The sequence below is a fragment of the Bufo gargarizans genome, chromosome 2, assembly GCF_014858855.1.
Source record: "Bufo gargarizans isolate SCDJY-AF-19 chromosome 2, ASM1485885v1, whole genome shotgun sequence".
Taxonomy (NCBI): Eukaryota; Metazoa; Chordata; class Amphibia; order Anura; family Bufonidae; genus Bufo; species Bufo gargarizans.
The window spans coordinates 339,934,619-339,959,895 of NC_058081.1; the positions used below are offsets into that span (position 1 = coordinate 339,934,619).

General features: G+C 43.0%; 1 pseudogene; it reads left to right on the top strand.

The window, feature by feature from the left end:
- Positions 1-3,922: 3,922 nt before the first annotated feature.
- Positions 3,923-25,277, top strand: part of LOC122925884 — a 28,611-nt pseudogene continuing 7,256 nt past the window's right edge.

The window sequence follows — 25,277 nt, forward strand, 5'->3', positions numbered from 1 at the left end:
TCTACTGAACCAAAATGAATACTTAGCTTATGTATAGGGAGCTCGCAGTATATGAATTATTATTAACCCAAAAAAAAAAAACGGTTTAGTGGGCTGACAGAAGCCCTTTAAGAAGTAGCCGACTCTGGTGTAGAGAAGTAGATCATCCTATGATACACTGAGGAGATAATCCCATCCCATGGGTCTCCTCTCACCCTATTGTTCCTTCAAGACACTGTGGGGATGTCTTTTTTCATGCTGTAAATTTTTTATTGAGTTATGTGTCATAAAGCTGGAAGCCACTGCAATTATATATAGATCCCTCCATATTGGAATTTTTTTATATCAAATGTTCTTAACATTTTGGAGTTATCTATCTAAAATCAGAACATTCTGTGATCACAGAAGTTCCTATTCCCTCCTATTCCCACAGAAGTTCCTATTCCCTCCATATGCGTAAATATGTGCACATAGCAATATGATTATGTATCCATAACATGTACATAAATATTAAAGGGTTAACAATGAGGCAACAACATACACTATAGTAATACAAAAAAGAACACTGGACAATAACTCTTTAAAGGGGTATTCCCATCTTAATGATCACTGTTAAATCTGTTAATGATTTAACAGTGATCATTTTTCTAAATATATTTAATTAACTAATTCCCACCCCTTAGAAGTAAATAAACATATACTTACCTGAGTTTTGTCTTCCGTCTCCCCTGGTTACAGCCACCTCTCATCTCAGGAATCGCGGTGGCCGCGCATGCGCAGACGACTTCTTCTCTTCTCCCGGCGTGCGCGTTCAGTACAGCGCGCGGCGCGGCCAGGAGAAGACTTCAATCAAGATGGAGCCCGCCCCCTGCCGAGTGCCAAAACTAGGAAGTGGACAGCGCGCCGGGAGCAGGTAAGTATGAAATAGAGTCTTGAGAATACCCCTTTAATCTACATTAAAAAAATTAACTTAACAAATAAATAGTATTAAACACATTAAAACTATCACTAACTAACAAAATAAAATCATACTGTACTGAAATATCACTAATAAACTGTATAATGATCATAAAGATCACTAACGTATTGTGATTTAAATCGTCAATGTGTATAAAGACTTTAAATAAAAAAATAAATAAAAAAGGTAAACAATAGACAAACAGACATATTTTGAAATGTCTCAATTGGCTGTCCTGTACCACCTGATGGATATGTCATGGGTCAAAGTTCTTCACAATGTAAAAGAATATGTCGCCGGCGAATATCGCCATATGTTCGCATGTTCGGCGAACCGCGAATGAGTAAAGTTTGCCGCGAAACGACTGCCAGGCGAATCGTAAGGCCATCTCTACTCATGACACATTCTACCTGTTACATATTAATTAATTGTGGAACCAAAGGTTTCAACCTAAAAGCCAATATCTTAGTATAGAGCTTCAGGTCATTGATTAACAAAGAGATTGAGCAATAACAGATTTTGTGTTACTTTGGCTGCTGAAATGGTAGCTTTGTCTCTGTTTCTTCCTCTCTTTCCTGTTGCCATGCTTTAGCTGCACGTGTTATGACCTAGAAATATACTGTCTGTCTTACTTGGGCAGATGGCGGGCACAGTGCTGTTATGACTTTTTGCATTTTAGGAGGTCACTATTATACATGCAGAAGATGTAGACCCTTTTGATCATAACTTTTTGGCACTGTCTGAGCTAAAGTACCAATATTCTTGTTCTTCACCCTTAACCCCATGACAAAGATATTGCATTTTTCTGTTGTATTCAGTTGGCTAACACTGCCACAACAGAGAAGAGATTAACACCTGCTGATGAACATAAGCTAGCTTTGGGAAATTAGTTGTAGTTTGCCATGAGCCATAAGCAGAACAATGGTAGGCCACAGGTCATAACCAAGTAAACAGAGCAGAAATAGTCAAACACGTTGTAGGCATGAAAATGGAGCAGATGGAGTCAAACACTCAAGGAGGCAAAGCCAGGAACATGACGCTATAAGAAGTAAAAAAAACTAACATCACGAATGCGACTTACACACTAGTGAAGCAAGATACTCAGAAAAAGAGGTCTAGGCCCTTTAAAACCTTAAGCTGATGACATCATCAGTGAGTGCATGGAGTCAATGCAGCATCAGCTACATGCAGAAAGTTGGGAAACAGGTGGGTACCTCTATGGATTTAAATCTAATCTTCAGCTACTTTGGATAGTTTGTTAGAATGATACAGTATAAAATGTTGTAGTTAATTTAATGGCGGTGTCTTGCTATGATCTACTTAATCTTTATCAAGAGAAGTACAAATCATTGCAATGTACTGTGAGCCTTTTAAGAGAACACATAATGCATTATCTGCCAAGATGTTTTTCATTTAGTCTAAAAGACACTTACACAATCTCGCCAATAAAACACGTATCCTCAAGCGAGATCTTAGTAAAAGTAACCTTCCCTTTTGGGATATAGAAATCTCTGAATGCTAGAAGGATCAAATATATTGTTGATAACCTTCCAGAAATGTAAAGTATTTAAAGCATTGTGTGTGACTAAAGACTAATTTGGCTATGCTAATTTGTTTGGTACATGTGTTCTGCATATGTTTCTCATGGATAGGAGAGAAAAAGATCTTTTGCATGTGGCTGCCAACCCAGCTGCGGGACCACCATCTGAGTACAGACACCTGTTTCTCTGGAACCTCTTATGGCAAGGCAGGTTCCAGTATGGCATTAACTGCTCATCTACTGCTAAGACATTTAACCCCCTTCGTGCTATATAGCTAGATCTATATATCTAATATCTATCATTATTTATATACCACCACCAACTTCCTAGACATATATATAGCACCGTATGTGCTTGCAGACACATCTTACAAAATTATTCACCACATTCACACTATTTATAGTGGTTTTAATATCAATCCACAGTAATTATCTATCATAATAAAGGAGGTTTAATTCCAAAAAGCAACTTTCAGTGCAGAATTTGCAATAATATGCGGTACAATGCTAATAAATTGGGTTTTATAAAATCCTTCCAAACAAAAATACTGTATTTTGGGGCATGCTGTGAATTTTTTCAGCAAAACAGTATGTTTAACATATATACATTTCCTATAACCTGCTCAGGATGACTTGATGTGACTCACAGTACATTCAAGTAAAACATAAGCTGAATGCAGTAGAACAATCGTGGTGACAGGGGGTATGACTGCGTCTGAGCCTGGAGGGGAAGGGGTCCTGATAGTCTGCCCATGTTCCTGGGCAAGCACTAGTTTCAGCTATATCTTTATCTTCAGGATACAGATCTAGTTGAAACGTATGGTGAAGCAGAGAGTCATTGGATACATTCGACCTGTTACCTACCATTAGGACAAGAGCACACAGAGGACGTCAAGTGGCACAATGACATTGCAGCATAATGTGTCCTGAGCCAGGCCTTGGACAGCAAGGCAGAGGATGTGGACCATGTCTAGCCCTCATCATAGGAAGGCAGTTAGGCGAGATTCTGGTCTATTTTAATTGTCACAAAGGGGACATGAAGAGGAATTGGAATATTAGTCTTGTAGGGGGACAAAAAGAGGGACATTATTACATAAAGGGGGGCACTATTATTGCATACTATACTATAGTATAGGGACACATAGGGGTACATAATTATTGCATGTGGGCACAAATTGAACATTGCATGAGGGCACAAAGGGAGACAAAATTATTGCATGGGACACAAAGAGGACATTATTATTGAATGCAGGTACAAAGAGAGACTTTAATATTGCATGAGGGACCAAAGAGGGACATTATTATTACATGGAGGTAGAAAGTAAATTAATAGTATTGCATGAGGTAAAAAGTGAGCACTATTACTGTGTGGGGCACAAAAGAAGGGTATTATTAATGTGTAGGGAACTAGGTTGACATTATTATTGTCTGAGGTACTATGCATAATGAGTGCAGAGGTGGAGAGGATAATGGACGGCAACGAGACAAAGATGTCTATGCATTACACTCTTCAGAGATATGTCATGGCTGAAAGAATTCGTTATGGTGGTCTGAACCAAAGGGAGAATAAAAAAGAAAAGCGAACACCTCCAATCAGAGAGGACGTCACTTGTAAGTTGTAAGTCACTATATATAATTGTACTGTAATGACTAGAGATGATTCGGCCAGTTCAACAAATTATCTGAAAAAATTGGGTATTATACGAATTTATTTGCAGCAAATTGGATTTACAAAATGACTATTTCCTGGCTACAGAGAGCCTTTATAGTTGTCTAGAACACTGTGCCTTGCAGTAACACACATAGGGAGTCTGCTGTGGTAGTGAAACTATACTGTGAGTCCGTATGACATGCAGATGACAGGCGTCGCTCTTAGAATCACTGCACACTTCACTTATTTGGGCAGTTACGGGGCCAAAACTGACCAAATAACTCAAGTATGAACTCAGCCTTACAGGTCGATGTTAGCACCAAGAAGAAGCGCACTCCTTTTACACCGTCATCAGCTGATTCCACATAGATGTCTACAGAACCTGTTCTATTAAACGCTTATACAAGAAGAGCCCCCCGACAAAGTGGAGAGGGTGTCAGCAGTAAGTTTATGTTAATATCACTGATTATTTTGCCCTTCCTCTGATCCGTCAGAACAAAAATCCTGAAAAAAAGGATCCTGTCTGTTGAGCATCCGCCTTCACTCGGTCAGCATTTGGTCAGTAATCCATCAGTATTGCTAATGCCCAAAAAAACTGGAGTGGATCCAAAACAGAGATGACATGTGAATGGAATATTTGAATGTCCTCTGTGTTTTATACCCACTCCTGCTATTGGCTACCAAATCACAAGCCAATTCTAAGCAGGCCTTAAAGGGGTTGTCCCACTTCATTAAATAGGTTTTATCTAATTTATTTACCCCCACAGAACATATCTTCCTATCTATGTCATAATCAAAAAGCTACCTTTCTTACAAAAAATCCTGTTATGCGATCCCTTTGTTGATTTCGGTATCCCATGGATACGGCCTCTTTCGTCCGGCCGCATCGCTGTGCCGCGCCTGCGCACAACAGCTGAACAAGTACTCGGGCCGCCTCTCCATTCCTACAAGTACGCGCACGTCCGCGCATGCGCAAATACAGGAGGCGGGTGCCGGAATCAAATAGCTGGCACCCGACCTCTATGACAGGGAGCGGGACCTTAGGGGTTAACTGCCGCTGATCGCAGCCCCCTATCATAGAGGTCGGGTGCCGGCTATTTCACTCCGGCACCCACCTCCTGCATTTGTATTAACATTGGTGGCGCAGTGCGCCCCCCCCCCCCAGTATAATATACATTGAGTGCGCCCCCCCAGTATAATATACATTGAGTGCGGCCACCCCCCTCCCCAGTATAATATACATTGAGTGCGGCCACCCCCCCAGTATAATATACATTGAGTGCGGCCACCCCCCCCCCCCCAGTATAATAAACATTGGTGGCGCAGTGGGAAGTGCCAATGAGGGTTAAAAAAATAAATAAAAAATTAACTCACCTCCACCAATTGATCGCGCAGCTGCCGGTCTCCTGTTCTTTCTTTAGGACCTGTGAAAGGACCTGTGGTGACATCACTGTGGTCATCACATGGTACATCATATGATCCATCACCATGGTAATGGACCATGTGATTAGCTCAGTGACGTCACCACAGGTCCTGAAGCAAGAACAGGAGACCGGCAGCTGTGCGATCAATTGGTGGAGGTGAGTTAATTTTTTATTAATTTTTTTAACCCTCATTGGCACTTCCCACTGCGCCACCAATGTTTATTATACTGGGAGGGGGCCGCACTCAATGTATATTATACTGGGGAGGGTGGCCGCACTCAATGTATATTATACTGGGGGGGGGCCGCACTCAATGTATATTATACTGGGGGGGTGGCCGCACTCAATGTATATTATACTGGGGGGGGGGGGTGGCCGCACTCAATGTATATTATACTGGGGGGGCGCACTCAATGTATATTATACTGGGGGGGCGCACTCAATGTATATTATACTGGGGGGGCGCACTCAATGTATATTATACTGGGGGGGCGCACTCAATGTATATTATACTGGGGGGGCGCACTCAATGTATATTATACTGGGGGGGGCGCACTCAATGTATATTATACTGGGGGGGCGCACTCAATTTTTATTATACGGGGGGGGCGGGACCTCACATACATTGTCGGCTCCATGTGGATGACTCATCCACATGAACGAGCACGCAAGGACTGAGCTCTCAGGGTGAGTCAGGACATCTACTGCTGGTAAGATTAAAAAAGCAAAGTGGGACAACCCCTTTAAAGCTGCTACACAGACAGGATCCGTTGTGGGTCTAATGTTTCCTTTCTTCTGACATATCAGAAGAAGGGTCAAATAAATGATGATTTCAGGCAGGCCAAAAGGCAAAATAGTTGCCCAGTCATGAAGTGGGGAGAGTGAGAACAGCATGTCCACAGAGTGGCCCAATGGCATAATGGTGAGGTGTAAGCAGTATGAGGAGGACACAGAGTGGCCAATGACAGTGTGAAGGTGGCAGCATCAGGAGGCACAAAGTAGCAAGGTGAAATAGTGTGGAGGTGGCAGCAGCATCAGGAGGCCACAGAGTGGCAATTTGACAAAGTGTAGAGGTGGCAGCAGCATGTGGAGTCCACAGAGTGGCAAGGTGACATAGTGTGGAGGTGGCGGCAGCATGAGGAGACCACAGAGTGGCAAGGTAACATAGTGTGGAGGTGGCAGCATCATGAGGAGAACACAGAGTTGCAAGGTCACATAGTGCAGAGGTGGCTGCAGCATCAGAAGGCCACACATTGGCAAGGTGACAAAGTGTGGAGGTGGGTGGCAATACCAGTACCAGCTAAAGAATGACAGAGTGTGGAGGTGGCAGCAGCAGCATCAGGAGACCTGAGTGGTGAGGTGGCAGCAGCATCAGGACACCACACAGTGACCCATTGGCAAAGTGGGGAGGTGGGTGGCAATACCAGTACCAGCTGAAGATGGTGGGTGAAATAAGGAGCACTTGGCATAAGATGTGTGGCATCGGGTGGGTGGCAGCATCAGAATAGTAGCTGAGGCAGGAAGCCAGAAGAAACTGGTCTCTTTTGTCAAAGTGTTGGTGTGGCACCATGGATGATCTAGTCTGATGCATCAGGAATTGGCTGATCCACACCTGATTCATCTTGACAAAGGGCAGTCTCTCCACATTTTGGGTGGACAGGCGAGTTCTTCTTGGGGTAACTATGGCCCCGCCGCACTAAACACCCCCTCTGATGCCACACTACTGGCCTGGCAGGACAGCTTTTCCAGGGCAAACTTGGCCAGTTGCGGCCACAAATCCAGTTTGGCTGCCCAGTAGTCAAGCGGATCTTCAATGACGGCTGTCAGGGTGCACTCCAAGTATGCCACCACCTGCTGGTTCAGGTTATGCTCTATGTCTAGCTGCTGGTGAGTAGTTTCTTCACTATGTGGGTGAAGAAAGCTGCTCATCAGTGACTATAGACTCAGGCTGCTGCTGATATAGCTGGTACTGCTCCTGCCAACCCACCCCTCTCCAGCAGCCATGGCAGTGGAATGTGAGTGCAGAGGGCCCCCCGGTCAGACCTGCGAGAGGATGGACGATGGCGCATATAGACAGTGGCCAACTGACTACATAGGATGTTTCTATAGTAGTTCAGTTTGTCCTCCCTCTCAGCGGGTGTAAAAAAAGACCCCCATTTTGGACCGGTAGCGAGTGTCCAACAAGGTGGAGAGCCAGAAGTTATCCCTCTGCCGAATGGTGACAATTCGGCTGTCCCTACGCAAGCAAGTTAGCATGCATCGGGCCATTTACGCAAGTGACTCGGATGAACTCCCTGCCTCCATCTCCACTGCATACTGCCACAGTGTGTCTGGGTCCTCTACTATCACCTGTGTAGAAAAACCTCCCATTACGCTACCCATTGCTTGTGCTCCAATGTCCTCCAGTTCAGCCCGCACAGGGCTCTTGTGGCTGTGAGATGTAGACGCCATGTCTCCAGTTCTCTGACCAGCCAGATTTACCAGCATCTGTTCCAGGACATGAAGCAGTGGAATGACATCGTTCATCCCGTAGTCCTGGCGATATTCACACTAGTTATACACTAGTTATTTGAATAGTGCTATATATTAGTTTTTTAGAAGCAAGAAGCAGGGAGGAATATTATGTTCAGATGGAAAAAATTATGGCCCCTTACTCTGCTGTGACCTCTGCCTGTGCCAGAAACATTTAGGCCTCTGCCACTCCCCTGTGCAGGGCCTGACACTTCTCTGTCTGACATACTGTTAGATCAAATAAATAAATAAAAAGGAAATTAAAAATTTTTCTCACTTTACCACATATCGCTAATACACTAATACACACAAAAAAGGGGTTTAGAACATATAACTGCACCGCTGAACGGCAAACATATTTTACTTTTGCCACTATTACACACCAAAAAAGGCTTTAGAACATATAACTGCACTGCTGAACAGCAAATATATTTTACTTTTGCCACTAATACACGCCACAAAAGGCTTTAGAACATAGAGCATTAACTTTCTGGATCTCACTATTTATGTGGAAAATAATACTCTGAAAACTAAGACATATTTTAAATCCACGGATGTCATTGCATATACAGTGAAGAACAGAACTATTTGAACACCCTGCGATTTTGTAAGTTATCCCACTTAGAAATCATGGAGGGGTCTGAAATTCACATTGTTGGTACATTCCCACTCTGAGAGACAGAATAAAAAAATAATAATCAGGAATCACATTGTATGATTTTTAAAGAATTTATTTGTCTTTCACTGCTGAACATAAGTATTTAAACACCTGAAAAAATCAGTGTTAATATTTGGTACAGAAGACTTTGTTTGCAATTACAGAGGTCAAATGTTTCCTGTAGTTCTTGACCAGGTTTGCACACACTGCAACAGGGATTTTGGCCTACTCCTCCACACAGACCTCCTTTAGATCTGTCAGGTTTCGGGGCTGTCGCTGAGCAACACAGAGTTTTAGCTCCCTCCAAAGATGTTCTATTGGATTTAGGTCTGGAGACTGGCTAGGCTACTCCAGAATCTTGAAATGCTTCTTACGGAGCCACTTCTTGGTTATCCTGGCTGTGTGCTTCGGGTCGTTGTCATGTTGGAAGACTCTGCCACGACCCATCTTCAATGCTCTGACTGAGGGAAGGAGGTTGTTGCTCAAAATCTCACAATAAATGGCCCCATTCATCCTCTCCTTAATACAGTGCAGTTGTCCTGTCCCCTTCGCAGAAAAGCACCCCAAAGCATAATGTTACCACCCCCATGCTTCACAGTAGGGATGGTGTTCTTGGGATGCAAGTAGTGAAGTTTAGACCAAAAAGTTCTACTGTGCTCTCATCTGACCACATGACTTTCTCTCATGCCTCCTCTGGATCATCCAGATGGTCATTGGAAAAACTTCAGACAAGCCTGGACGTGTGATGACTTGAGCAGGGGAACCTTTTGTGCAATGCATGATTTGAAACCATGACGGCATAGTGTTTTACTGACAGTGGCCTTTGAAACTGTGGTTCCAGCTCTCTTCATGTCATTGACAAGCTCCTCCCTTGTAGTTCTGAGCTGATTCCTCACCTTTCTAATCATTAGTGATACCTCAAGAGGTGAGATCTTGCATGGAGCCCTAGTCCGAGGTAGACAGACAGTCGCCTTTAGCCTCTTCCATTTTCTAACAATTGCACCAATAGTTGATCTATTTTCACCTAGCTGCTTGGCAATTGCCCTGCAGCCCAGCCTTGTGGAGGTCCACAATTTTGTCTCTGGTGTCTTTTGACAGCTCTTTAGTCTTGCCCTTGGTAGTAGTTGGCGTCTGACTGACTGTGGGGTGGACAGGTGTCTTTAAAGAGCTCAAACAGGTGCTACTAAGTTAGATTAATGAGTAGAGTAGAGGTGGACTTTTAAAAGGTACACTAACAGATCTTTGAGAGCCAGAATTCTTGCTGTTTCTCAGGTGATCAGCAGTACAAGTCAAATAAATTATTTAAAAATCATACAATGCGATTTCCTCAATTATTTTTTTATTCTATCTCTCAAAGTGGGAATGCACCTACAATATAAATGTCAGACCCCTCCATGATTTCTAAGTGGTAGAACTTACAAAATTGCAGGGTGTTTAAATACTTCTGTTCTTCGCTGTATAGACAATACAAGTTGTCATTATGGCCTGTGGATTAAAAATATCCTTAAAGGGCTTCTGTCACCCCACTAAAGTGATATATTTTTTTTTTGGGCTAGTCAAATTAGTTATATTGCGATATATGACAATATAATTGTGTTACTTACTTTGATCCAGCAGTTTCTGCAAAAAACGAAGTTTTAATATATGTAAATTCGGTCTCTACCAGCAAGTAGGGCGTCTACTTGCTGGTAGCTGCTGCAGAAATCCGTCCCCTTGTCGTGTTGATTGACAGGGCCAGCCGGGATCTCCTCCTCCGGCCAGCCCTGTCGGCATTTCAAAAATCGCGCGCCTGTGTGGATTCGGCGCAGGCGCTCTGAGATGAGGAGGCTCGTCTCCTCAGAACTCCCTCAGTGCGCCTGCGCCGATGACGTCTTCTATTTCGGTGATGTCATCGGCGCAGGCGCACTGAGGGAGTTCTGAGGAGACGAGCCTCCTCATCTCAGAGCGCCTGCGCCGAATCCACACAGGCGCGCGATTTTTGAAATGCCGACAGGGCTGGCCGGAGGAGGAGATCCCGGCTGGCCCTGTCAATCAACACGACAAGGGGGCGGATTTCTGCAGCAGCTACCAGCAAGTAGATGCCCTACTGGTAGAGACCGAATTTACATATATTAAAACTTCGTTTTTTGCAGAAACTGCTGGATCAAAGTAGGTAACACAATTATATTGTCATATATCGCAATACAACTAATTTGACTAGCCCAAAAAAAAAAAAAAACTTTAGTGGGGTGACAGAAGCCCTTTAAGGGGCAATTTAAAAGTATACTGTAATTGCACTGAAGTAGAAACCTATAGGGAACAGAGTGATATAATACAGGAGCGCTTTTTGGAAAAAGGTTACCAAAAGAGAGATCTGGAAGAGTGCAGAAAGGAGATGCTATAAAGAAAAACGGGTTGGTTCTAAAAAATGACCCAATTTTAGGAAAAGTTCTGCCAGTACATCCAGATTTTATATTCAGAAAGGCACCTAGTATAAAGGATCACGTTGTACACAGCTGTATATCCACAGATAAAAGGGTAGAGAAAAAACATGTATTCACATAGTGCGGCTTTTGCATGCCATGCAAAAACCGCCAGAAAATACGTAATGCAGACAAAGTGGTATCCAAAAGTAACGGTAGTAAATTTAGAATTGAGGGTGAAATAACTTGTGAAAACACGTGGGTTGTCTACATGCTGGAGGGTCTTTGTCGACTTCAGTATGTGGGACGGACCGTGAGAAAATTCAAAGCAAGAATATAGGAACAGGTGAGAAATGTAAAATATAAAAAAGTGTTGAGAGTGAATATTCTGATCGTGAATTTTTATCACTTCAAGAATTTGCGAAGATTTAGAATATAGTGCTATATCTTCGTGATAGCGAATATTGTAGATTTTTTTATCACTAGATAAACCTATAATCTTTTCTTACTTTTTGTATATAGCTTCTCTTAATCCTTATTATACTATCTATCATACATAACTTTTTTCTTTATAGTTATTATTTTACATATCATTAATAAACTTTCATTATTAATATTCTTCTACTTATTAATCATTTATTTTTTATAGATACTATATTATTTTATTTTTAAAATAAATCATTACCTATAACATGCAATAAACAGCATATAACAGACAATCACACAAAGACTGTATTCCAAAAGCCAGGTATGTGCAAGCCAACAACCTCTCCATAAGACAAGTACAGTCATTTGCATAAACTTGGGCATATGTGAAAGACATGCAAATAGTGTTTCAGCTGAAAAACAAGGCTGATTCTGCTAATTTGCATTTCTTTCTCATACGCCCATGTTTATGTGAATGAGTTTACATCACAAAAGTCTAGAAAGGATATTGAATATAATGTTAGGATAATTAAAACTGAAAATTTTTATGCAGCCCTTCTAAGCAGTGAGAGAAAAGTTAGCTGGCATCCAAAACATTTTTTGCTATTTTTGTCACCCTAATGATAATGATCTAGGTGTGCAGGTTCCCCAAGCCATCCAACTCAAATGAAGCAACATTGAGGCTTACTGGCTCTCTCCAGTTGGATAGAGAGCTGGTCTTGTATGTCTCATAGTGCAAAAGTCTGCCATTGTAAGGTATGCTGACTGTGCCTGTCTTATAGATAGGTTGTTGGCTTGCACATACCCAGCTTTTGTATATAGCCTTTGTGTAATTGTTTGTTATAGGTAATGAAACTGCGAGTGCGATATGCATGTATTACATTGCTGATTTTTCCAATCACAAATTCCTGAATTGGCAAATATTCATGAATTTGAATGTTGCCTATGCTGCTCATCACTATAAAGGGTTCAAAATGTTTATAGAGGCTTCCTTTTATCTAATTTTATTTTAATGGATTGTAGAATGATTTGTAGATATTTATGTAAATGATGGGAGGAACCAATTTTTTTAATAAAAAGCATGTCCTGACGAAGCGACCCGGGTTGGGTTAAATATGGGAAGCTGGTCTAAAAATTTGATGCACCTATGTTAATTTTATCTTTGTGAGTATAATATAAAGGTTGAACATCTACTGCGGTTCTACACAATTTTTTGCTTCTTTCATCTTAATACCTATAGGAGAGATGATTACCAGCAAAGTGTGGAGCACTAAAACAGTGTTTGGTGCATTTCTGAAAGTTTGCATTTGCCGAAGTGGTCGGAGCGGCACTATTCGAGGAGTAACGTGGTTCTATCTTGTGTTACTGAATTCTAGAACATAAAACTGCACTGCTGATCAGCAAATATATTTAACTTTTGCCACTAATACACGCCACAAAAGGCTTTAGAACATAAAACTGCACCGCAGAACAGCAAATAGATTTTTCTTTTGCCACTAATACATGCTACAAAAGGCTTTATAATATATAAATGCACTGCTGAACGGCAAATATATCTTTCTTTTTCCACTTACACACGCACCAAAAGGCTTTAGAACATATAACTGCACTGCTGAACGGCAAATATATTTTGCTTTTGCCACTAATGCTAATTAACTGCTCCGCACAAGACGTAGAAATATTTTCTTGTAATAAACCATATTAATGGCTGTATCAAACAGCACTTGCACCACAATAACAAGAATGGTCCTATTACAGAGCCGTATAAGGGCAATTTGGGTACCCAGTCAGTGCAGCAAGGTGTAATAGGATTGTTCCTATTAGAGATGGCCTTGCGGTTCGCCCGGCGGTCATTTCTCAATGAACTTTGCGTGTTTGCGATTCGCCGAACATGTGAACATATGGAGATATTCGCACCCGCCATATTCTTTTACATTGTGAAGAACTTTGACCCATGGCACATCTATCAGGTCGTACAGGACAGCCAATTGAGACGTTTCAGCACATGGACATACCCCCTACCTTATAAATAAACCTGATCTGGCCGCCATTTTACATTCAGTGTTTTGCCAGTGTAGGGAGAGGTTGCTGTGTGGAGCAGGGACAGGCTGTTAGGGACACCAAACGTTAGCTAATAGGGCCACAAAAGTCCTTTTAAGGACTGGTATAGGTGTGCTTTCAAAAGGTGTAATACAGAGAGGGGTACGATATACTTATAATATACTTTTATAATGAGTCAAAAACACATAGATCTATATAGTGATCACCTGGAAGTCAGGGGGCTAGGGCCTAGGGGCTTACTAGGGCCATTTTTATATAGGGTAAGGTTCCGGACGGGGTCGCTCTTATCAGGGTGGGTGGTCTGTGGTTAGGCTATCAGGGCCAGAATAGCACCCCCCTTTAGGGCAATATCAGGGACAGTTCTTTGCTCACCCTGTCCTTCAATACCACATCATCATCTAGCCCAGGGATAGTGGTAGGACATATGGTTTCTGATTTGGTGCTGCTGAACACCTGATTTAGTTCCGCCGAGCACTTGTTATTGCCTACCACATTGATTCTTTTTGCTTAACTTTAATAATTTAATTTATTTTCATTTTGAAGGATATCTTTTCTATTCACACGTCCGCAAAATGGCACGCCATCCGTTCCACAATTTTTCGGAATAGGTGCAGACCCATTCATTTTTTTAATAGGGCCGGAATGTGCATCCGTGCTTCCGTTTCTACAAAAAAATAGAACATGTCCACAATTGCAGACAAGATTAGGCATTTTCTATTATAGTGTCGGCAATGTGCGGTCTGCAAATTGTGGAATGCACATTGCCGGTATCCGTGTTTTGAGGATCCGCAAAACACTTACAGACGTTGAATGGACCCTCATAGTAACATTTTTAAAGGTTACGTTTTATCTTTATGTATATTCTTATGGATTGCCTTCCTTGTACACACATGTTATAATATACTTTCTATGTTAGAAAGTATATTACAGTGCATTTGTATTGTGCGGCAGTTGTCTGCGGTTCTGCTGCGATACTGCAGGTATATAGAGGGACAAGCGTTAGTGGAACAAATAATTTCTACTGGTGTGATATACAAGTCGCCCACCAAAAAAACTGATTGAAGCGGGGTGTTATATACCAATATACTTTCTTTATATAGCATTTTGGTAGAGTATAATGCATTTGCGCATGCACGTACGTGAAAATTATATTGCCGATATTTCGCATTGAAAAATATTATGAATGGAGATCGCAAATTCAAATAATACATCTGGTATGTCACTGTCCATGTTGTGGGACTATTTGTGCACTTCTAGTAATTATTTCTTGGCTGTAAATATGAGCTGAAGGTTTTTCAGGTTCGCCTGCCATTAAAATGAATGGGACCCGCCACGAACTTGCGGTTCGCAAACATTTAATCGTGTTCGTGCAATCGCGTTCGCGAACCGTCCAGGCAGATGTTCGTCCATCACTAGTTCCTATTACCCAGGCTGTAACCTCCCCTACTGAACCCTGTTCAACAGAAATGCTGTGGAATGATTCTTCCCTATCCTTTCCCTACACCTTGAATAATCTTTCCCTGCACTTGTAAATCGCTTTTTTAGTACAATTAAGTTTTTTCTAGCACTGTCCCTAGTGCCTGCTGACGTCTCTCCTTGCACTAAGTACTGTACACTGGAAAAATTTGTATAATCTAAGATGGGTGAGGCTATTTATAGGGCTGTGACATCACAGGGCTGGCTGCTGATCGGCTGCATGCATGGCATTATGAGTGATCCCCACCTCCCAGAGTTCCTTTCTCCATGTCCTCACAAGTGCAGCAGCCATTTTAGGAAAAAATGTGATTCGTTACCACAAATCATGAGAAAATTCGGATTCGGTGCAAATCGAATTTTTCCTGAAATTCGGATCGAATTCCACTTTGTCAGCTTCGATTCACTCATTTCTAGAGGTGAACATGGCCATTTGTAGGATCTGTGGGCAGAAGGTGAAGCGTGGCCAGGGTGCCAATGTTGGCACCACGTCCTGCGTCAACATATGCAGCATCACCATAAAGTGGCCTGGGAGAACCGCGGCTCCGATGTGGTAGTCCAGCCTGCCGCAGCAACTGCTGCATCACCTAGTGGCACGCAGCCGATTCAGGCAGTCAAGGCTCCACCACCTCAGCCAAAGGGAGCTGTCTGTCCTTCCCTTATCTGCTGGTCCTGATGGTCCTGCTCCTACTCCTCGATCATCGAAGCGATTGCCAAAAGACAATAGTATGCGTGCGCTCATCCAACGGTGCAGAAGCTAAATGTGCTCCTGGCCAAGTTGCTGGTGCTGCAGTCCCTCCCTTTCCAAGTGGTGGATTCTGCACCTTTCAGAGAACTGATGGCTTGTGCCAAGATGGAGGGTCCCAAGCAGTCATTTCTTTGCCAAAAAGGCAGTACCAGCCCTGCACACATACGTAGAACAGAAGGTCGAAGTGGGCCAGTTCTTGAGCCTGTCGGTGTCTACCAAAGTGCATGGCAGCGCTGACGTGTGGAGCTGTAACTACAGTCATGACAAAACATGTTCTTTACGGCCATCTTTAGTGTGGTTCATGCAGAGCCACACCAGCAACTTGGCCAGCTGACGCCGCTTCTGCCTCCATGTTCTCACGCCGTTGGTCCTGTGACAATGTCCGCCTCTGCCTCCTCATCCTCCACCGTGTCCTCAGCCTCCACTGCAGGGACAATTCACAGTGCCCCTCCAGCATACCACCTCTGCATGGCGGTGTCACGCTGTTCTGCACCTCGTTTGCCTGGACGAACGGAGTCGCACAGGTGAGGAACTGCTCCGTGTCCTTCATCAAGAAATTAAATCCTGGCTTTCTCCGTGACAACTCAAAATCGGAACCATGATGACTGACAATGGGAATAACATGGTGTCGGCACTGCGTCAAGGAGGGTTGAGCAATGCACCCTGCATGGCAAATCCTTTTGTCAAGCAGTTCCTGACGTCTTCCACTCATCTGCAAGACATCCTTGAGCTGCAGCAGCAGAGCGGCATCCCCCACCATAGGCTGATATGCAACGTTTACACCTGTTGGAATTCTACCCTCCATATGTTAGACAGACTATACGAACAGAGAAAGGCCATACACGATTTCTTGATGATTCAAGCGGAAAGGAGTACTCCCCTGTGTAACTTCGATGTCAGTCAGTGGTAGCTCATGTGTGACACCTGCTGTTTGCTCAGGCCCTTTGAGGAAGCCACATTATTTGTAAGTCGCCAGGACTACGGGATGAACAACTTAATTCCACTGCTTCATGTCCTGGAACAGATGCTGGTAAATATGGCTGGTTAGGGGGCTGGAGATGTGGTGCCTAGATCCACGGCCACATGAGCCCGGCGAGGGCTGAACTGGATTAGGAGGAGGAGGAGGAGATTGGAGCACAAGCAATGTGTAGCAAAATGGGTGGTTTTTATAAACAGGTGACAGGAGAGGAGAAGCAGGAGCAGCCAGAGGAGCTACAGGGTGATGAGGAAGATGAGACGGAGGACACACCGTGGCGGTATTACTTGCTTGCGTAGTGACAGCCGAATTGTCACCATTCGGGGGGGTCCTTCACGCTCATGTTCCTCTTCCATGGCTGCTGTGGCAGGATGGGGGGGGGTAGAAGCAGTTCCAGCTACATCAGCAGCAACTTGAGTCTAGAGTTGATGATGAGCAGCTTTGTTCATCCACCTAGTGAAGAAACTACTCACCAGCAACAGCAGCAGCTAGTCCTGGAGCAGGACCTGAACAAGCAGGTGGTGGCATACTTGGACAGCACCCTGTCAACCTACATTGAAGATCCGCTGGACTACTGGGCAGCCAAACTGGATTTGTGGCCATAACTGGCAGAGTTTGCCCTGGAAAAGCTGTCCTGCCCGGCCAGTACCGTGGCATCAGAGTGGGTGTTTAGTGCGGTGGGGGCCATAGTTACCCCAAGAATAACTCACCTGTCCACCCAAATTGTGGAGAGACTGACCTTCGTCAAGATGAATAAGGTGTGGATCAGCCAGGATTTCCACACACCAATGCCTGATGCATCATCCATGGTGCCACACCAACACTTTGACAAAAGAGACCAGCTTCTTCTGGCTACCTGCCTCAGCTACTATTCTGATGCTGCCACCCACCCGATGCCACACATCTTATGCCAAGTGCTCCTTCTTTCACCCACCATCTTCAGCTGGTACTGGTATTGCCATGTACCTCCCCACTCTGTCAACGGGTCACTCTGTGGTATACTGATGCTGCTTCCACCTCACCACTCAGGTCTCCTGATGCTGCTACTGCCACCTCCAAACTGTCATTGTGCCACTCTTCGGCCTCCTCCTGATGCTGCTGCCACCTCCAGACTCTTTCATTGGGCCACTCTGTGGTCTCCTCATGCTGCTTCCACCTCACCACTATGTCAGAGAGCCACTGATTCCCACCCTCCCCACTTCACTTGACTGGGCCACTATTTTGCCTTTCGGCCTGGCGGACATCATCATTTATTTGACCCTTCTGATATGTCAGAAGGAAGGAAAAATGACACGCACAATGGATCCTGTCTATTTAACAGCTGTTAGGCCTGCATGACATGGTCCCTATATTGCATTAGAATTGGCTTATGATTTGGTAGCCAAAAGCAGGAGTGGGTACAAAACACATATATCATTTACATGTCATCTCTGTTTTGGATCAACTCCTGTTTATTTGGCTTTACCAATACTGATGGATTACTGACCAAATGCTGACCGAGTGAAGGCGGATGCTCCACAGACAGGATCCTTTTTTCGTGGGTTATTGTTGTGATGGCTCAGAGGAAGGGCAAAAAAATCAGTGACGACAACACAAACTAACTGCTAACACCCTCTCCACTCTGTCAGGGGGCTCTACTTGTATAAGCATTTAATAGAACAGGTTCTGTAGAATTGGTGTAAAAGGAGGCACTTGAGTTATGGGGTCATTTTTGGCCCTGTAACTGCCCAAATAAGTGACGTGTGTGTAGTGCTCTAGAGCAGGGAGTACTTTGACATTTGGACATTTTTGGACATTTTATTTCCCTTATATACAAAGTGAAAACGTATTACTTTATTTCTCTTGAAAGAGTTAAAGGGGTTGTCCGGGATCAAGATTTTTTTTTTTAAACCAGTTAAATCACTATTAATAGCAGTTTGAAGGTCCCCCCAGATGTTTTTAGGTATTTTTACATCCTACAGTCCCCCACTGATTGTTTACCTTTCTGTTTATGTGTCCGGTAACTTCCTGCCTCAATGCTTTCTGGGTCCCAGTGCAGCTAAACGCCTCTTTCCTTACTAAGAATGCACCCTGCTCGCTGTGAGGGGGCGTGGCTTAGCGCTTCTGTTGCCGCATAGTTACTGCCCCTCCATGCGCTTGGAATAATTAGAGGCTGACTGTGACGTCACCGGGCTCCTTGTGAAGCGGAAGGAGAGGCTTTGCTATGCAGAAAGGGACCCGGTACGTCACTGACTGTATAGAAACTGCACTTCTGGCTGAAAATTTGTGAAGTGAAAAAGGGCCATCAGAAATGTCTGGTAAGGGAAGGACAGGCATGAATGTAATATTTAGGGGACCATTGTACATGTAGACCCAGGTACCCAATCCCGGACAACCCCTTTAATTTATACTGTTTATTAATGTGATACTGCATTATATATACACAGTACAGACCAAAAGTTGTGGCCACTCGTTTTTCTTTACTTACCTGCTTTTTTCTTGCCATAATATAAATTCTAACAGTCTATTCAGTAGGACTATCAGCTGTGTATCCACCTGACTTCTCCTCAACACAACTGATGGTCCCAACCCCATTTATAAAGCAAGAAATCCCACTTATTAAACCTGACAGGGTACACCTGTGAAGTGAAAACCATTTCAGGTGACTACCTCTTAAAGCTCATCAAGAGAATGCCAAGAGTGTGCAAAGCAGTAATCAAAGCAAAAGGTGGCTACTTTGAAGAACCTATAATATGACATATTTTCAGTTGTTTCACACTTTTTTTAATGTATATAATTCCACATGTGTTAATTCATAGTTTTGATGCCTTCGGTGTGAATCTACAATTTTCATAGTCATGAAAATAAAGAAAACTCTTTGAATGAGAAGGTGTGTCCAAACTTTTGGTCTGTACTGTATATATATATATATATATATATATATGTATATATATATTGTGATATATATCCTGTTCATTATCATTTTATTTACATGGCTCTGTGGAAAGGGTTAATGAATTCTGAGAGACTGTTAGGGCTTTGATTGAGAAGCTGGTAATTTTCCACAGCTGCCATAGGGTTTAAAGAAGACCATGTTTTGGAGGGAAAAATCCAAACGTTTACCCACCATGTTTTGGAGGGAAAAACCCAGACTTGTTTGCCACCAAAAAGCAGACACCCTGACCTTTTAAATGTTTGGCTTTAGCTATGTTATGTCTGGAAACTTGTTTTTGTCAGGAAAACCTGCTGTGTCATTGCCATTGAGAATCATTGAAGCTCTAATGTAAGTCTATACCAGACAGGAGCTGAAACAATATATCTGTTTGTGCTGAGTTTCTCCACTCCACCCCTCCCTCTAGAAGGTTCTAGTCTAGCAAAAACTGTATATAAGGAGATCAGTCAGAGCACTTAGAGTGCTGCAGTTCGAGAACAGTGCTTGGAAGAGGAGACTCTACCAGACTACTGAGTGACCAGAAGAAGACGCTGAGATGGGGATACGCTACCACAGACCATGGATCACCAGCCTTGGACCAGGGTACCAGCCTTCTGAAGAGAAAGAGGGGCAACTAGTTTAGGCCTTTTCTCAGCATCAAACCCTTCTTCTGCCAGGGAGGAGACTGGAGAAGCCAGCCCAATGCCTTGCCTGTATTGTTTTGTACCTGAATTACTTCAGTAAAGAAGCACCCTGGTTTACTGCGGACCCTGACTCTCTGGACTTATTTCCCATTGTGGTGCACCACGCCTTACCATCCCTTCCGGAGAGCAACACATGGTGACACCTCGACGGTGTCCAGGGAACCCAGCATAGCGTTGAGGCCATCCCAAACCCGGCCACTGCATGTGCAGTGATTCTAAGAGTGATGCCTGTCATCTACATGTTATACTGACTCACAGTATTGTTTCGCTACCGCAGCAGACTCTCTATGAATGTTACTGCAAGGCACAATGTTCTACACCACTATAAAGGCTCTCTGCAGCCAGGAAATAGCAGTTTTAACGTTATTCGCCACAAATAAATTCGGAGCGAACCTAATTTTTTTTGAAAATTTTTGCGAACCGGCCAAATTGAATTTTGGAGAAATTCGCTCATCTCTAAAAGTGATGTAAAAAGCCACATGGACCCCAAAATGGTACCATTAAAACTACAGCTTGTGCTGCAAATTAAATGAGCCCTCACACAGCTTGGTTGACCCCCAAAAAACTATTTACTTATTTAAAAAAAAAATCTGCAAAATCCATGCTCCAAAATCTAAATGGTGCTCCTTCCCTTCTAAGTGCTGCCAGGTCCGAAAAACTGTTTATGATATACATGGGCTAGTGACACACTCGGGAAAATATTAGTAACATGTTGGAAAAAATTCATTTTCACTGCCCAATTTTAATAAATCTTATGAATCACCTCTGGGATCAAAATACTTGCTACAGAACTGGATGAATTCTTTGAGGGGTGTAGTTTTCAAAATTGGTCTTTTTGAGGGGTTTCTTCTGTTTAGGCACTTCAAGGCCCTGCAAAATGAAACTGTACACTAGGACCACATATGCAGTATTTCTAAAATTTGCTGAATCAGGGTCTTAAATATAGATTTTTATTAGTCTGTTAATACCTATGTTACAAAATAAAAAATGATAAAAATTGAAATTCTGCAAAAAAAATATTTTTAAATTGCATTATATATATATACAGTACAGACCAAAAGTTTGGACACACCTTCTCAGTCAAAGAGTTTTCTTTATTTTCATGACTATGAAAATTGTAGATTAACACTGAAGGCATCAAAACTATGAATTAACACATGTGGAATTATATACATAACAAAAAAGTGTGCAACAACTGAAAATATGTCATATTCTAGGTTCTTCAAAGTAGCCACTTTTTGCTTTGATTACTGCTTTGCACACTCTTGGCATTCTCTTGATGAGCTTCAAGAGGTAGTCACCTGAAATGGTCTTCCAACAGTCTTGAAGGAGTTCCCAGAGATGCTTAGCACTTGTTGGCCCTTTTGCCTTCACTCTGCGGTCCAGCTCACCCCAAACCATCTCGATTGGGTTCAGGTCCGGTGACTGTGGAGGCCAGGTCATCTGGCGCAGCACCCCATCACTCTCCTTCATGGTCAAATAGCCCTTACACAGCCTGGAGGTGTGTTTGGGGTCATTGTCCTGTTGAAAAATAAATGATGGTCCAACTAAACGCAAACCGGATGGAATATGCTGTGGTAGCAATGCTGGTTCAGTATGCCTTCAATATTGAATAAATCCTCAACAGTGTCACCAGCAAAGCACCCCCACACCATCACACCTCCTCCTCCATGCTTCACGGTGGGAACCAGGCATGTAGAGTCCATCTGTTCACTTTTTCTGCGTTGCACAAAGACATGGTGGTTGGAACCAAAGATTTGGACTCATCAGATCAAAGCACAGATTTCCACTGCTCTAATGTCCATTCCTTGTGTTCTTTAGCCCAAACAAGTCTCTTCTGCTTGTTGCCTGTCCTTAGCAGTGGTTTCCTAGCCGATATTCTACCATGAAGGCCTGATTCACACAGTCTCCTCTTAACAGTTGTTCTAGAGATGTGTCTGCTGCTAGAACTCTGTGTGGCATTGACCTGGTCTCTAATCTGAGCTGCTGTTAACCTGCAATTTCTGAGGCTGGTGACTCAGATGAACTTATCCTCCGCAGCAGAGGTGACTCTTGGTCTTCCTTTCCTGGGGCGGTCCGCATGTGAGCCAGTTTCTTTGTAGCGCTTGATGGTTTTTGTGACTGCACTTGGGGACATTTCAAAGTTTTCCCAAATTTTCGGACTGACTGACCTTAATTTCTTAAAGTAATGATGGCCACTCGTTTTACTTTAAATAAAGAAAACTCTTTGAATGAGAAGGTGTGTCCAAACTTTTGGTCTGTACTGTATATATATATATATACATACACTCACCTAAAGAATTATTAGAAACACATATTTCTCATTAATGCGATTATCTAGTCAACTAATCACATGGCAGTTGCTTCAATGCATGTAGGGTTGTGGTCCTGGTCAAGACAATCTCCTGAACTCCAAACTGAATGACAGAATGGGAAAGAAAGGTGGTCTACAATAGCAGAAGACCCCACCGGGTACCACTCATCTCCACTACAAATAGGAAAAAGATGTTACAATTTGCACGAGCTCACCAAAATTGGACTGTTGAAGACTGGAAAAATGTTGCCTGGTCTGATGAGTCTTGATTTCTGTTGAGACATTCAAATGGTAGAGTCCGAATTTGGCGTAAGCAGAATGAGAACATGTATCCATCATGCCTTGTTACCACTGTGCAGGCTGGTGGTTGTCGTGTAATGGTGTGGGGATGTTTTCTGGGCACACTTTAGGCCCCTTAGGCCAATTGGCCATCGTTTAAATGCCACGGGCTACCTGAGCATTGTTTCTGACCATGTCCATCCCTTCATGACCACCATGTACCCATCCTCTGATGGCTACTTCCAGCAGGATAATGCACCATGTCACAAAGCTCGAATCATTTTAAATTGGTTTCTTGAGCATGACAATGAGTTCACTGTACTAAAATGGCCCCCACAGTCACCAGATCTCAACCCAATAGAGCATCTTTGGGATGTGGTGGAACGGGAGCTTCGTGCCCTGGATGTGCATCCCTCAAATCTCCATCAACTGCAAGATGCTATCCTATCAATATGGACCAACATTTCTAAAGAATGCTATCAGCACCTTGTTGAATCAATGCCACGTAGAATTAAGGCAGTTCTGAAGGCAAAAGGGGGTCCAACACCGTATTAGTAAGGTGTTCCTAATAATTCTTAGGTGAGTATATATATTAGGAAATATTAAACATTTTCCTGTCATAAAATTTTTTTTTTGTTACAAGTTTTTTTTAAGACAAAACATTTCTAAAACATACTAACATAGTTTATAAGGCCAAAAAAATACATCTGTCCATCTAGTTCAGCCTGTTGTCCTGCAAGTTGATCCAAAGGAAGGCAAAAAAAATAACTGAGGTAGAAGCCAATTTTTCTCATTTTAAGGGAAAAAAATTCCAATCAAGCAATCAGAATAACTCCTTGGATCAACGACCCATCTCTAGTAGCTATAGCCTGTAATATTATTACACTCTAGAAATACATCCAGGTCCCTCTTGAATAGAGTTGAGCGGACACCTGGAAGTCGGGTTCGACAGGTTTGGCCGAACTTCACAAAAAAGTTTGAGTTTGGGACCCAAACTTGACCTGAACTTGACCCGGAACCCCATTGAAGTCAATGGGGACCTGCACTTTTGAGCATTAAAATGGCTGTAAAAATGTCATGGAAAGGGCTAGAGGGCTGCAAATGGCATCAAAATGTGGTTAAGGGCATGGCAAGTGCTCTGCAAACAAATGTGGATAGAGAAATGACTTTAAATAACATAAAATACATATAAAAACTTATAATATTGATCTAGGAGGACGAGGTCCATATGGAGTAGGAGGTTGAGGAGGTGGTGGATGTGGGGGTGTAGGTGGAAGCGGCAGTGGAGGGGGAGGTAGCCTAAATTGCTTTTTGGTTTTAAATTTTATTTTATTTTTTTAAATTAGGGTAGACCCCAAAACATTGGGAAATATAACCTGTAATAACCCCCTCCAGTCGTGCTAAACACACGTTCAGACAATACACTGGCTGCAGGGCAGGCCAGCACCTTCAAGGGGTAAAGGGCAAGCTCAGGCCATGTGCCCAATTTGGAGACCCAGAAGTTGCAGGGGCTGACCCCTGTCAGTCAGTTCGTGTAGGTGTGTGCATACTTACTGCCCTACCATGTCGCACATCCCCGTGATGTTCATGATCCAATTTGAGATCTGCTCTATCAACTTTCGATGTTCTTTTATGCGCCTACCATGGTGTTCATGGGTGGTGGGGAATCAGGGTTCCAGGACGGAGAGGGAGCGTGAGAAAGAAAGGCCACATTCATCCAAGGGAGGATTCATTTTTTCAAATTTAAAATATAGAGCGGAAATATGGGACAAAGTATTAAAGCGTAAAAGTGGGACAACTTTTAAAGTTTAAGCATTGAATGAAAGGATGTGTCGCCCATCAATTAATAAAGAATTTCTTAAATTTTATTTCCTGTCAACTATGCAGAGCAGGGGTTTCTATCCTGCAAAATTTGAAAAATGTCACCTGACAATGTAATTGACGATTTTTTTAAAATGTATGTTCCTGTCACCTATGTAGAGGTGCTCCAGTGACATCCACCATCTATTTGGATATCTTCTCTATCAACTTTCAATGTTCTTTTCGGAGCCTACCATGTTGATCACGGTTATCGGCGAATCAGGGTTCCATGCTGGAGAGGGAGCGTGAGAAAAAGAGACCAAATTTAAGGGAGATAAATTTATAAAAATTTTTGGGGATCGAGCGGAAATATGGGAAAAGTTATTGAGGCGCAAATGTGGGCCAAATTACAGAAGCCCAAATGTGGGCCAAAAGAGTAAAGCGGAAATGTGGGACAAAGTA